This window comes from Danio rerio, chromosome 7, assembly GCF_049306965.1.
Source record: "Danio rerio strain Tuebingen ecotype United States chromosome 7, GRCz12tu, whole genome shotgun sequence".
NCBI classification, from domain to species: Eukaryota; Metazoa; Chordata; class Actinopteri; order Cypriniformes; family Danionidae; genus Danio; species Danio rerio.
In genome coordinates, this window is record NC_133182.1 from 49,720,811 (window position 1) to 49,733,751 (window position 12,941).

Here is a 12,941-nt window from a genome sequence, read left to right on the forward strand (position 1 = left end):
AAAAGTGGTGTATCCTATATAAAAAGTAAAGCAGCAGGCACATAATGTCATAAAATGTTAAAGAGCCCATATTATGGGTTTTTGAAAATTCCCCTCCATGTAGTTTGTAACACAGCTCTAAGTGAAGTGAAGTATTCAGCTAAGGCTTAAATCTGTAAGAATACAGTGTTTAAAACGGTTGATTCATCTATAAAAGAGTCGACTCATAGTGCTTTAAACGAGTCGCCTTGATACAGATTCATTAGGTGTTTCGCCATGACGTACAAACGAAACCAAGTTATTCACGTGCACGCGCAAACCCAGGAGATTTCAAACCTGAGGCCCCGCCCTCTGACGCAGAAACCCAGACACACACACACACACCCACAAACACACGCACACAAACATGCCGGTCGATTGAAGTCACACTGCAGATGGATATATTGAGTCTCTACCCAAAGATGAAACCTCAGCATTATAGCCAAGCAGTTGGAAACTACTGGAAACTTCTGGAAACTGCATGCTACAAAGAATACTTCATCGGCGTTTGTTAAAGGAAGGATCAGTAAAGAGTAACTTACTGATGGACGTCAGGATGGATTTTTCTTCCTCCATTTCTCAAGTGTAAGTACGTGCGATTAAAGTTGCCTCGTTGACTCTAGCTTGCAAATGTATTTAGTTGTGATTTGTTACTTGTAACCGCGTGTACTGTATCAGGTTAACTGGCTATATTCTCTTATCGCGTGCAAAGTCACGTTAAAAACGCGACGCGTGCTGCTTTGTTAACGGAGCTCCGTGGACGAGGAGTAGTGTGTGTGTCTATGTGTGCGTATGCACGCGCTGTCGTCCGGAGGTGTGTTTGTTTGTGTGTGTGTGTGTGTGTGTTTGCGCGCGCACGTTGTCGTCCGGAGCAGGGTTAAGTGCGTGTGTGTGTGTGCAATATGTGTGTGTGTGTGTGTGTGTGTGTGTGTGTGTGTGTCTGTGAAAAGAGCAGAGTGAGAAGCTAGGAGATCTCCTCAACTGTTTTTGGAGTTTTTGCTCAATAAAATAGTCAGTCGTCTGAATTTTCAAGTCCATAGTCTGTATTTACATTGACCCACTGGCAGCTAAAATCCACGCCTACACTATTGAGCGTGTATGAACTGTGATTACTTTTATATTGCTGATTAGCTGTTTGGCATTTCACTCTCTGACTGAAGGCAGTCGACCAATCGCAACAGACTGTCATTGGTCCAATCAGCGCAGATTAGCTTCGCGCTAAGGAGGGGTTTGGGAACAAATTAATCACTGGACGATTTATACAGGAGTCGCTGGGATAATTAGGTAAAAATAAATGCAGATTATAAGACCACGAAAGTGTTTTTTGACCTTGCATGCATATTAAACTGTTGTTGGAGACCCTTACAACCAAGATATGACCCTATTTCATGTATAATATGGGCTCTTTAATATTGTTATATTTAGGTCATGTCATGAGGTGACCAAAATTCAATGTCTAGCCAGAGTAAAAGGACAACGCTATTTTGACGTCCAACAAAAAAAAAAAAAATCAAATGACGTTGATACTTGCTTGATTTTTATTTGGGTTAGAAAGTGACCAAAATCCAATGTTGAGCCAACATCTTAAGCCAACATCATACCTACAATTAATAATAATAATAATAATAATAATAATAATAATAATAATAATAATAATAATAATAATAATAATAATTAAAGCTGCAAGCATTAATAATAAAAAAAAAAAAAATAATAATAATAATAGTAATGGGCAACACGGTGGTGCAGTAGGCAGCATGTTCGCCTCACAGCAAGAAGGTTGCTAGTTCGAGCCTTGGCTTGGTCAGTTGACGTTTCTGTGTGGAGTTTGCATGTTCTCCCCGTGTTGGTGTGGGTTTCCTCTGGGTGCTCTGGTTTCCCCCACAAGTCCAAAAAAAAAAAAAAAAGACATGCACTATATGTAAACTGGGTAAGCCTAATTATCCATAGTGTATGCGTGTGATTGAGTGTGTATGGATGTGTTGCAGCTGGAAGTGCATCCGCTACATCAGGGGTTCTCAACCATTTGCAAGCTGCCCCCCCCAAAACTGGACCATTGCAGTTGGGACTCCAGTGCCCCCCACACCACCACACCATATATACTAAATACTACCTCACGTTTTATACGTTTGCAGCCTCTGCAACTTCCGTCTGTCATGAAAATTAATTTGGATGGTTCGATTTTCTGCATTTTTTGCATGCCTAACAAATATTTTGAGAGGTGTTTTTGACAATTGTGGGCCACCAAAGGATGAATATGAAAAAAAAAAAATGAATACAACAGTTTCAGACTCAATAAGGATGCAAGGACCTTAAATTGTTTAGGCTTGCGCAACTTCTCAAAGAGAAATCAAACAAATGAGCGCCGTTTTCTAAAGTCTACACTAATAAACTTAACTGACATACTGCAGTTAAATTTCAAAATGTGCTGTTTTTATATGTATAACATTTAAATACAGTTCAGCAACATACATCAACAACCTGACAACCAAGAGAGCTGAAGACTGACTATCACTTAATTTACCATCACCTCACGATTGAAAATGTGACTGATTTAACAAGGTTCATACAGGCACAGCCTAATAAAAAAAAATCATGGATTTTTAAGCACTTTTTTCCAGCACTTACTTTCATTTTAAAAACTGGCACGCAACATATTGAACTCCTGAAATGTATTCTCAGCAACCCATAAAAACATTGCAATAGGAACTATCTATTGATTTATAAATAATAATAATAATAATAATAATAATAATAGTAATAATAATGATAATAATAATAAAATACAATAATGAATTAATAATATATTAATGATATAATAGACCAAGACTGACATGCAAAGCATTGGACACCTGAAATGTCTTCTCAGCAATTCATAAAAATACTGCATATGAGCTATCTATCGATTTATACAAATACAAACCATTATTAATATCAATTAAAATATATACTAATTAATAAATTATATATTAATAATATAATAAACCTGCACTAAATGTGCTTGTGAATTTATTTTATTTGTTGATGTTCTCTCACAGATGAAAAGAGAACAGAATATTTGTACTCAAGTTATAATACAATTACACTGCTAAAATAATACAAGTTTTAGTAAATAATAGTAATATTTTACAAATTACCCTTTTAAAAAATGAGACTGAGTACTAGTTAATTACTTTTGAAAAAAAAAATCTGATTTTCATTATGGCCCTTTTTAAGTATAACATTTTTTAATGGGTTTAATTGCTTAAACCACCAGGCTACATATGAAGTTGCACATATTTAACAAAATATGGTCGATTTTTCCTTTCATGACAATGAATCATTTTCAATAGCACTGGCAAAACTACCACACACTTTTAAGGGCATTTTTAAACTATACTTTCAAACTTTGAAATGTTTAATTAAAGTATATGATTAAAATATTTAAATTTGGGGTTTTATTTACATATTTTACACTGTTTTTTCTTATTTGCTCATTGTTGTCTATACAATATTTCATTTTACGCTTGATCTTAAACTGAAATAATTTTACAAAAAAGACAAAAACACTGTCAGTAAAAAAACAATAATAAAACAAGCGACTTTGTTTCAATTATTTAATTTGTGTTTGAAATATGACATCACTACATTTCTCAAAGCAGTGTTTTAAGATTGTTTATTTTGATAAATGTAACAGATTGCTTTGATCTCTAGTGCCTGTACAATGTAGTTAGGCTTTAAGACAGATCAGAATACCGCTATTATGTATAAATCACATAAATACCTTATCCAGAAACATTTCTAGCATAATTATTTTGTTGTAAAGAAATAAAAAAGTTCCACCTTTGCTAAAAAATTCTGGTCGGCTAAGTTTCACTTCACAATACAGCCAAACAAGCATTGTCATTGGTCATGCATCGATCTAATTCTAAATACTTGATAAAGTTTAGTTAATGATAAAGTTTAGTTAATGAGCAAAGATAAATAATTCCTACTTCTAAGAGATTGCGATTTTAAACAGTCTAAGCGTACACAAGCCATGCTGAGATTATGAGAGAACTTGCAATTTATTTGAAAAACCCTATTCAAGAGCTCGCATATCCAGTTTTAGCCATTAATGTACATGACTGCGCTCTCGTGTTACAATAAAGCATTTGCGACATTTGCAGAAATTAATAATTTCACAATACCTGCATTCCTGTGCCGACACTCAGACTGTTTTAAACCAGGCTCCATGAGAGTGACAGGTCTGTGCCACCCCAGTAAACTCGCCGTCGGAGAGAAGAGAGAACGTGTGTATATTGTCGAAATGGCAGGATGTCCGCGGTTTAATTACTCTTGCGAATAACATAGACGTCTCAATAGTGAAAACACCCGAAAAGCAGTATTCCAAAAAAAACATTTGTTTTTTACTTGGTATTTCTGCTGTAACACAGAAAGTTCTTTGTCCCGCCCTTACGTTTCACGCAAAAACTAGACAAGGTCGACTGTGATTGGTCACTTTTCATGTCAGTCAAATCACCGCTTTTAAATCACGGTATATTTTATATATTGTATTAACTTTTTAAAAATATATTATATATTTTTGATGAAATAATGACTATTTTGATCTATTTTAGCTCTGAGAAGAGATCAGATAAATCCGATCAAAGATCCCAATTTGGCAAAAATCTTTTTGTCCTCCCCTCCTGTAGCCTACTCACACCCACACATAATTAATAATAATAATAATAATAATAATAATAATTATTATTATTATTATTATTATTATTATTATTATTATTATTATTATTATTATTATTATTATTGTTGTTGTTATTATTATTATAATTATAAACTGAGCAATTCTATAATAATAATAATAATAATAATAATAATAATAATAATTATTATTATTATTATTATTATTATTATTATTATTATTATTATTATTATTTTAAACTGAGCAATTCTAAAAGGGCCTACACAGTAGTGCTTAGTCCGTTATAATACAAATAATAATAATAATAATCATCATCATCATCATAATCATCATTATCATAATCATCAACATCATCATCATAATAATAATCACATGTCATAAAATGATGAACCTTAATATTTAATCTTAATATAATTCTATTACTGGCTGGATTTTTTTAATTTTATTACCAGACCAGCTTCTTTAGTTATCTTTATGGGAGAAGAAAAAAGCAAAAAAAAAACAAAAAAAAAGACAATACTAAAACCAATTCTCGAGGGCACCAACAGAATAAAACAAATTTCTCAATGCAGCAGATTTGTTACAGTCCAATAAACGATGTTAAAAGGTGTCATGAACTCCATTTTTTTTTTAGTTTAGAACATTTGAGATGCACTTCTAATGTTTTATACACTGATGCTAGTGCTCTGATTTGAACAAAAACATACTCTTTTGAAAATGTATTACATTTTTTTATGGTCACAGCTCCCAAGATTAACTGACTGTGAAAAGTTTTGATTATATCATTATGTTTAAATCTACTCTCACTGCCTAAATGCCTTGCCATGTATGCTGAGCACATGAATGCAGTGATCAGGCCATTGCAATGTTCATTTTGAGGGTTCCCTTTATACATTTTGTAGACCAAGTCATTTTGTAACAGCTTTCTTAGAGTTAGAACATTTTGCTATCTCGAAGCCAAACTCATAAAAAAACTATATACAAATATAGTGTTTGTTGATTGTAAACTGAATGTATAAAGGTGATTATCAAAAGATAGCTTTAACTGATTTCTGCAGTCTCACAAACACTTTAATCATAACACAGAGCAAGCAATGTAAATAAGAGATTTGCTGACTGTGTCATTGATTATAATGGGAGTTTTGACAAAAGTGCAGAACTCAAATCATGGATAAACTCACGCTGAACTTGAAATGATTAACAGCTACAGCAATTATAAAGGAAGCAGTCTTTGATTGCTTTCTGTATATAATTTCTGTATTATAATCACGTTGTGAATGACAAATGATTTCCATGCTAAAGCAGAACAGTGTGATCTTGACCATTTAATTACTGGCTACATTCGCTGACACAAATGGCAATATACTTTTTTTTGGTCCAAAAGGTCTTTGTGGAGTATTTATGTTCTCCTCATGTCTGCATGAGTTTCCTCCAGGTGCTCCGATTTCCCCCACAATCAGTAGACATGCAGTATAGGGGGAGCGAGGGGCATAAAGTAATGCGGGGTTAAATGTAACACGGAGGTTTAGGGGATTTGCTCAGGGTTAACCATGGCATGCTTCCAAGGTTTTCACCACAGTGAAAAAACATTTTTACAGCATAAAAGTATTTTTTGTTTTAGAAATCTGTGAAAGTGTGTACGTAAATTCTTATATTGTTGTGATTACCATCTTCTAGGCTAAACGATTTTGAAAGATGTAAAATACACACAGTGACTGCAAGCCAGTTTTGAGGAAAACACGCCACGGCAGGGTTAGTTGTAACAGGGTGTTACAATTAAGCCACACAATGTTGGACACCAATTAAACAAACTAAATAATTTTTTTGAATTTTGGGTTTAATGTTGAGAACTTCTAAAGTAAAAATGTTTTTCAATAGAAAATATTTGTTATTGGAAAAAAATATATTATTGCTAATACTTCAAATAAATGAACTGTATAATAATTGATAAATAGATAATCATGCAAATAGATTCAAATGTGTTTATCCAATAAACAAACAAATAAATAAACACTGTGCTATGTAGAATAAAAACAAATAAGCCAATTACTGAGGAAATTATAGCTACTATTTAAAGTAAACAGAAATTAAATTAACTGTGTGAAATCTGCATTTGTAAGCACCTGTCTGTTACAACTTGCCCCGCAGGTGGGGTAAATAGTAACATTTTTATTCCTGGCACTTTTGGCAATACTGCACAGAAAACATAGGTCCGGCAATCATAATTACAGTGTATAAAAATATATAACTTTAAGGGGCTAATAACTTTGAGCTTAAAATGGCTTTTTAAAAAATTAAAAACTGCTTTTATTCTACCCAAAATAAAACAAATAAGACTTTCTCCAGAGGAAAAAAAATATTAGACAAACTGTGAAAATTGCCTTGCTCAGTTAAATAAAATTTGGGAATTATAAGTGGGCTAATAATTCTGAATATTTATTTATTTATTTATTTATTTATTTATTTATTTATTTATTTATTTATTTATTTATTTATTTATTTATTTATTATTATTTGTAGTATTACCAAAACTAACATTAGATTTTTCCAACAACAACATGGTATTTGTTTGGATAGAGACAAAAATATATTGTATGGGTCAAAAATATTATTTTAAGTTCAATATCATTAGAATAAGTAGTAAAGCACATGTTCTGTGAGCATTTTGTGCATTTTTACAAAATTTATATTTTTATTTGTAATATGTATTGCTAAGCATTTCATTTAGACAGCTTAAACAATGATTTTCTCACTATTTAGATTTTTTTTGTTGTTGTTTAATTATCATATTCCAGCCTTTATGGTGACATCTCAAATTTAAAAAAAAAAAAAAAAAAAAAAGACACTTATGGCTGGTTTTGTCTGGATCACAGCTCTAATTTTATTCATTTTCATATATCGAGTTTTTGTGCATTTAAGTTTATGTCCAACAACAACCAAAATTCTGCAAATAATAAAAAGATAAATCCACAAACATATCAGCTTGCTTTTATTTGTTGCTTTGTAAAACTTACATTGAATCAAGCCTGTAATTAATATCCATATTGACTCATGTATGTGCGCTAAATCTGGCAAATTACATAAACTTCACCACAATATTTTGTGATAATATTTTTAGGCACAATAAAATATTAAAAGCAAAAGAAATGTAACTTAATAATAATTTCCACTGTCTTTATTCAGGAAACGACACACCATGTTTTGCAGAGCAGAATTACAGAAATGTGATTTGTACAGCATGATCTGCACAAGCATACATGTCCTCCCTGTGCTGCTGAATAGATCATGCCGATTCATTCATTGAGTCACACTTGTGAAAAATGAGCACTTTGACTCGGCACCATTTTATCCTACGTTTGGCGGGTTTATCTTCCCATAGATACCAGGTTTTGAAATAGGTTCTCGCAAACCCCCCCTTCTCATGCACTTTGAAAAACTCATCAGATCTAGACAAACACAGTAATTACCTATTTTACATTCAAAACGTGACAAGATTGCATCCCTGAGAGTGCAGAATTGACTCACAATGTTTACAGGAACTGATTCTCATGCCGAGTTTCCAGAACATCTTAAAATACACGAGTGCAGAGTAAATTCTATATATTTCTAGGGGAAAATGCTTTGGACTTCAATTTTTGGATCACTGTATTAATAAAACAATGCATAAGGATGGTAAAAGTTTTTAAAGTTATTGTTTTCGGGTTTATCCACTTGCTGAATTGGATTACTCCATCTGTAGATGTGCAGGGTTTTTATAGTATGTTGAGCTGGGCCATATATTTACAGTATATCTCTCAACTGATGTTAGATAAATAAAGGGAAAAAAGTCAATATCAGAGAGCACAACGGCTGAATTCATCAATAGTGGAAGAAAAATCCATGGTTGGTAAAAAACAAACACTGATCATTTGTGTTCAAAGGCAGGCTGTTCAAAATAAAGTCCATATATACTACTGTTCAGTACTGTTAGGTGTGGGGTCAGTAAGATTAATTTTCTCAAATAAAATCCATATATTTATTCTTTAAGGAGGCTTTCAGTTGATCAATCATGAAAGGTAAGACTTGTGCATTGTTTTAAAAAAAATATGTAGTTTCAAATAAATCATGTTTTAATAATCTTGAAAGAAACTTAATGTGACTCTACACAAACTCAGTTTAATGTTGCATGGGCATTTTTGACAATCATTTTATGGTTGATTATATGATTATATGATGATTATATAGTTTTTTAATGCTAAATGCCATTAGAATATTAAGTAAAGATAAAGTTCCATGAGCATATTTAGTATTTTTTCTGTAAATATTTAAGAACTTCAGATTTGTTTTTTTATTAGTATTATCTATTACTTATACTGATTTTCTCAGTATTTAGATTTTCTTTTTTACATATTGCAGCTTATAAAATAGTATAAAATGTCAAATCTTATAAAGTTGACACTTATAACAGGTACAAACAAAACCACACTTAGGGCCCTATCATGCACATGTAATAAGGCGCAAGACGGGTTTGGTGCGATTTGCTGCTATTTTCAGATCAGCGCAATCCCCAAAATTTTTACGTTTTGCACCACATGGTTTAAATAGCAAATACATATGCAGCACTTTGTGGACTCATGGGTGTTTTGGTCTAGAAAAGAGGTGTATTAAGGCGCATTGTTGATGTATTGCTATTTTGAAGAACTGAAATAGACAGTGCCATTGACCATCTGAAAGCTGGGCTTAAGTCCCAGCCTATGCAGGTCCAAACACTTAAACATTGCTTAATATACACAGGATGTCCAGCAATACACAAATATCTTTACATCTGAAAAAAAAGATTAAAATGTAAAAATTATGATGTTCTACATACATATTAAAACAACATACATCCATGCCTTTTTTACCACAGGGCGCTTTTTCAGCTTATTCGTGGCAATTTACATTTGCATAATGTTATTATGTTACTTTGTTTGTTTGTTTGTTTGTTTGTTTGTTTGTTTGTTTGTTTGTTTGTTTGTTTTTGAAAATAAAACTAGAAACCATATGACACTGGTGTCTGGTGTACTAACTGCAGTAATGACTTCCACTTTGCCATCACAAAAATTGTTTATTTTTTTAAATATATTAAAGTAGAAACAGTTATATTAAGCAGCAATATTATTTTTAATTAATACAAATACAGGTTTGTTACTGTATGACCTTTTTTTAAACAGTTTCAAACCTCTGCATTTTGTATTATTGTTATTATTATTATAATTTTTCTCCCCTTTATACTCAGCTCCTGGTTGTAAGGGGTAAAAGACAGCAGTTCATTGGTATCCTGCTAGGTTAATGTCATTTAATACATTCCACAAACAGAACCTGAGTTCTGAGTCATTTTCGTGCTATGACCTGCAGTCTCCTGTCCTGCTGAGATAAGTGAATATTTTCTGAAGAAGTCTGAGAATCTGAACAGAGACACTAAATGTCATAGAGGGAAATGTTACAGAGAAACTACAAAACCATCAGAACTCACCCGTGAACACATTGTCATAATGTTGCAAAACATTTAGTCAAATTCACTGCAAACAGCAGAACTGAGAACACTGAGGCGTCTGTCACAAAGAGATGAGATGAAAAGATTGAAAAAAGTTGCTCAGCAGATGTATATAATAGAGTTAAGTAGCATCAGAGCAATGAAAACAGATGAATTCAAAAGAAATAAAACAACAACAAAAAATGAATGTGGGGGTATCCAAAGCAACCAGAGGAAATCCACGCAAACACAGGAGGAGAACATGCAAACTCCACACAGAAATGGCAACTGACCCAGCCAAAGCTCGAACCAGCATCCTTCTTGCTGTGAGGCAACAGTGCTAACCACTGCACCACCACTCATTGACACATATAATAGTTTCTTATTTATTTATCTATTTATGTGTATTTATTATATCGGAAGTGATGACTTTAGACGGTCATTATTGAGACATATTAGTGATAAATAACTTGTAACATTTTGAAGGACATTGTTACGCATGATGAGCAGTTTATATTGGGGCAAACTGTTACAGTATACAAAACACATCACACACTCAAAAACAAAGGAACGAAATCTGTCACTGTGGTGGTACCATACAGGTGGACATTAGTACATTTAGGGTACATTTTTGTAGGGTGACGCAGTGGCGCAGTAGTTAGTGCTGTCGCCTTACAGCAAAAGAGTCACTGGTTCCAGCCTTGGCTGAGTCAATTGGCGTTTCTGTGTGGAGTTTGCATGTTCTCCCTGCTCCCTTCGGGTGGGTTTCCTCCAAAGACATGTCTACCAGGTGTATTGGGTAGGCTAAATTGTCCGTAGTGTATGAGTGTGAATAAGTGCGTATGGATGTTTCCCAGAGATGGGGTGCAGGTGCATAAAACATATGCTGAATAAGTTGGTGGTTCATTCCATTGTGGCGACCCTGGATTAATAAAAGGACTAAGCCGAAAAGAAAATGAATTAATTAGATAATTACCTTTAATGTACTATGAGGACTATCTAGGCAGTGTTGAAAAAAAAGTAAAAGTAGTTAGAATTACTAGTTACTTAATTCAAAAATTCAAAAACACTTCATTCAATTAATTTACTTCATTGATTACTATCACAAAAAATTAGTGCAGTACTGTTAAAAGTAGTTTTTGAGTTACTTTTCCAAAGAACATTGTTAATGCTCCCATTAATAATGTCACTTCAGTGCTGCATGGAGAATACACTGTTGATCAGCTTCACAGCTTTAAATCATTTGCGTTCTCACAAGTAAAGCACAAGATAGACTTAAACAAAAAGTAATTTTTAAACATTCATTTATTCAAGTCAGACCAGTAGCACAAACATTAACAAAATCACAAGATAATAAACCAGCTGAATAATATATTTAGAAACAAATAAGCCAAAACTACAGTTGCTTCAGAATTATAAAAGTTGTTGTATTTAACCTTTAAACATGCTCTTTCACAGCTTGAGTATGAAAACTAGCGACATTATACAACAAACACAAAACCTTTTTGAAATAAATAAATGAAAGTAATTTGAATCATCCTTCGGAATCAATTTAGTGAAACTCAGCACCAAAAAAAATCTGCCATTATAGGCAATCGTATAGGTCTCTCTCGCGCACAAAATTGGTGTACCTCCTTTCAGCTTTTAGTCTCGCTGCTTTCGATTTACTTTTGTCTAGTCTGGCACCTCATACGCCACGCATCTTCTTCACGGTGGTAGGTTGGGATCCAGCAATCCCACAATGCATCGCTGTAAACAGGAAGATGTATGCTAGACTACAGGCAAAATCAATTAACTTACTAAGCAACGGACAAACGCATAATATTGTAATGATAAAGTAGTCACCATATTTAAAAAGTAATGAGTTACAGTATTAGCTACAGTCAAAAGTAATGCGTTTACAGTAATACATTACTAGTCACGCGTAATTGCCCAACATTACTTCTAGGTATTAATACTGTAAGAACCTCTTAGGAACGATTTTGTAGCTTTATTTCTGAGAGTGCACTGCAAAAGTAACTGTATACCACAAGGAAACGCTCTCTAACTGTCTTTCCATTTTCTGTAAAATTAACTGAAAGTAACAACAGCTTCTGATTTTAAACAGCTGTAATATCCTTATTTTGCACAATTGATTCATAAATAGGTTGCATACAATTGCATAATAAAAATGAATTTCTAGTTTCCTTGCAACACTGATTTTGTTTTATGTATATATACAAATGTAAATAAGAAGCATCTGAATACATTTTGGAAGAGTTTTATGATGTTACAACAATAAAGTCTTTTTATACTGTGCTAACTCTCATTCTAAATACTCTTTTTAACACTGGAATATGAAAGATGTGTTAGGACAGCTGTTAATGACTTGGATATATTGCTAATGTTATTTCATAAATTTTCTACAATATACACTAGTGGTCAGAAGCTTGGGGTCAGTACGGTTTTCAAATGTTTTGAAATGAGCTTCTCCTGCTCACCAAAGCTGCATTTATTTAATCAAACATAAAGTACAAATTGTAAAATTTTGAAATGGTATTGCGTTAAAAAATAACTGTTCAAAAGTAGTTTGTTTATTTAGTTCATAACTTAATTTACTCATTTATTCCAAGGATTTTAATGATGAATTTTCAGCTTAATTTTCATGATCCTTCAAAAATCACTCTAATATTAATTGTTATTGCTATAAAAACAATAATGACGGGAATAATCATATTAGTTGAAACTACTTACAATAAATAATAAATA

General features: G+C 32.8%; 1 protein-coding gene across 2 annotated transcripts in view; it reads left to right on the top strand.

The window, feature by feature from the left end:
• The first annotated feature begins 394 nt into the window (after positions 1-394).
• The window catches only part of acana (aggrecan a), a 904,300-nt gene continuing 891,753 nt past the window's right edge, over positions 395-12,941 (top strand). Inside the window, exon 1 of one of the 2 annotated variants that reach the window (XM_073907260.1) lies at positions 395-603. The gene's annotated coding sequence lies outside the window, so the exon portion shown is untranslated. The remainder of the gene's footprint in view (positions 604-12,941) is intronic. The other variant, XM_073907254.1, reaches the window with a different exon arrangement.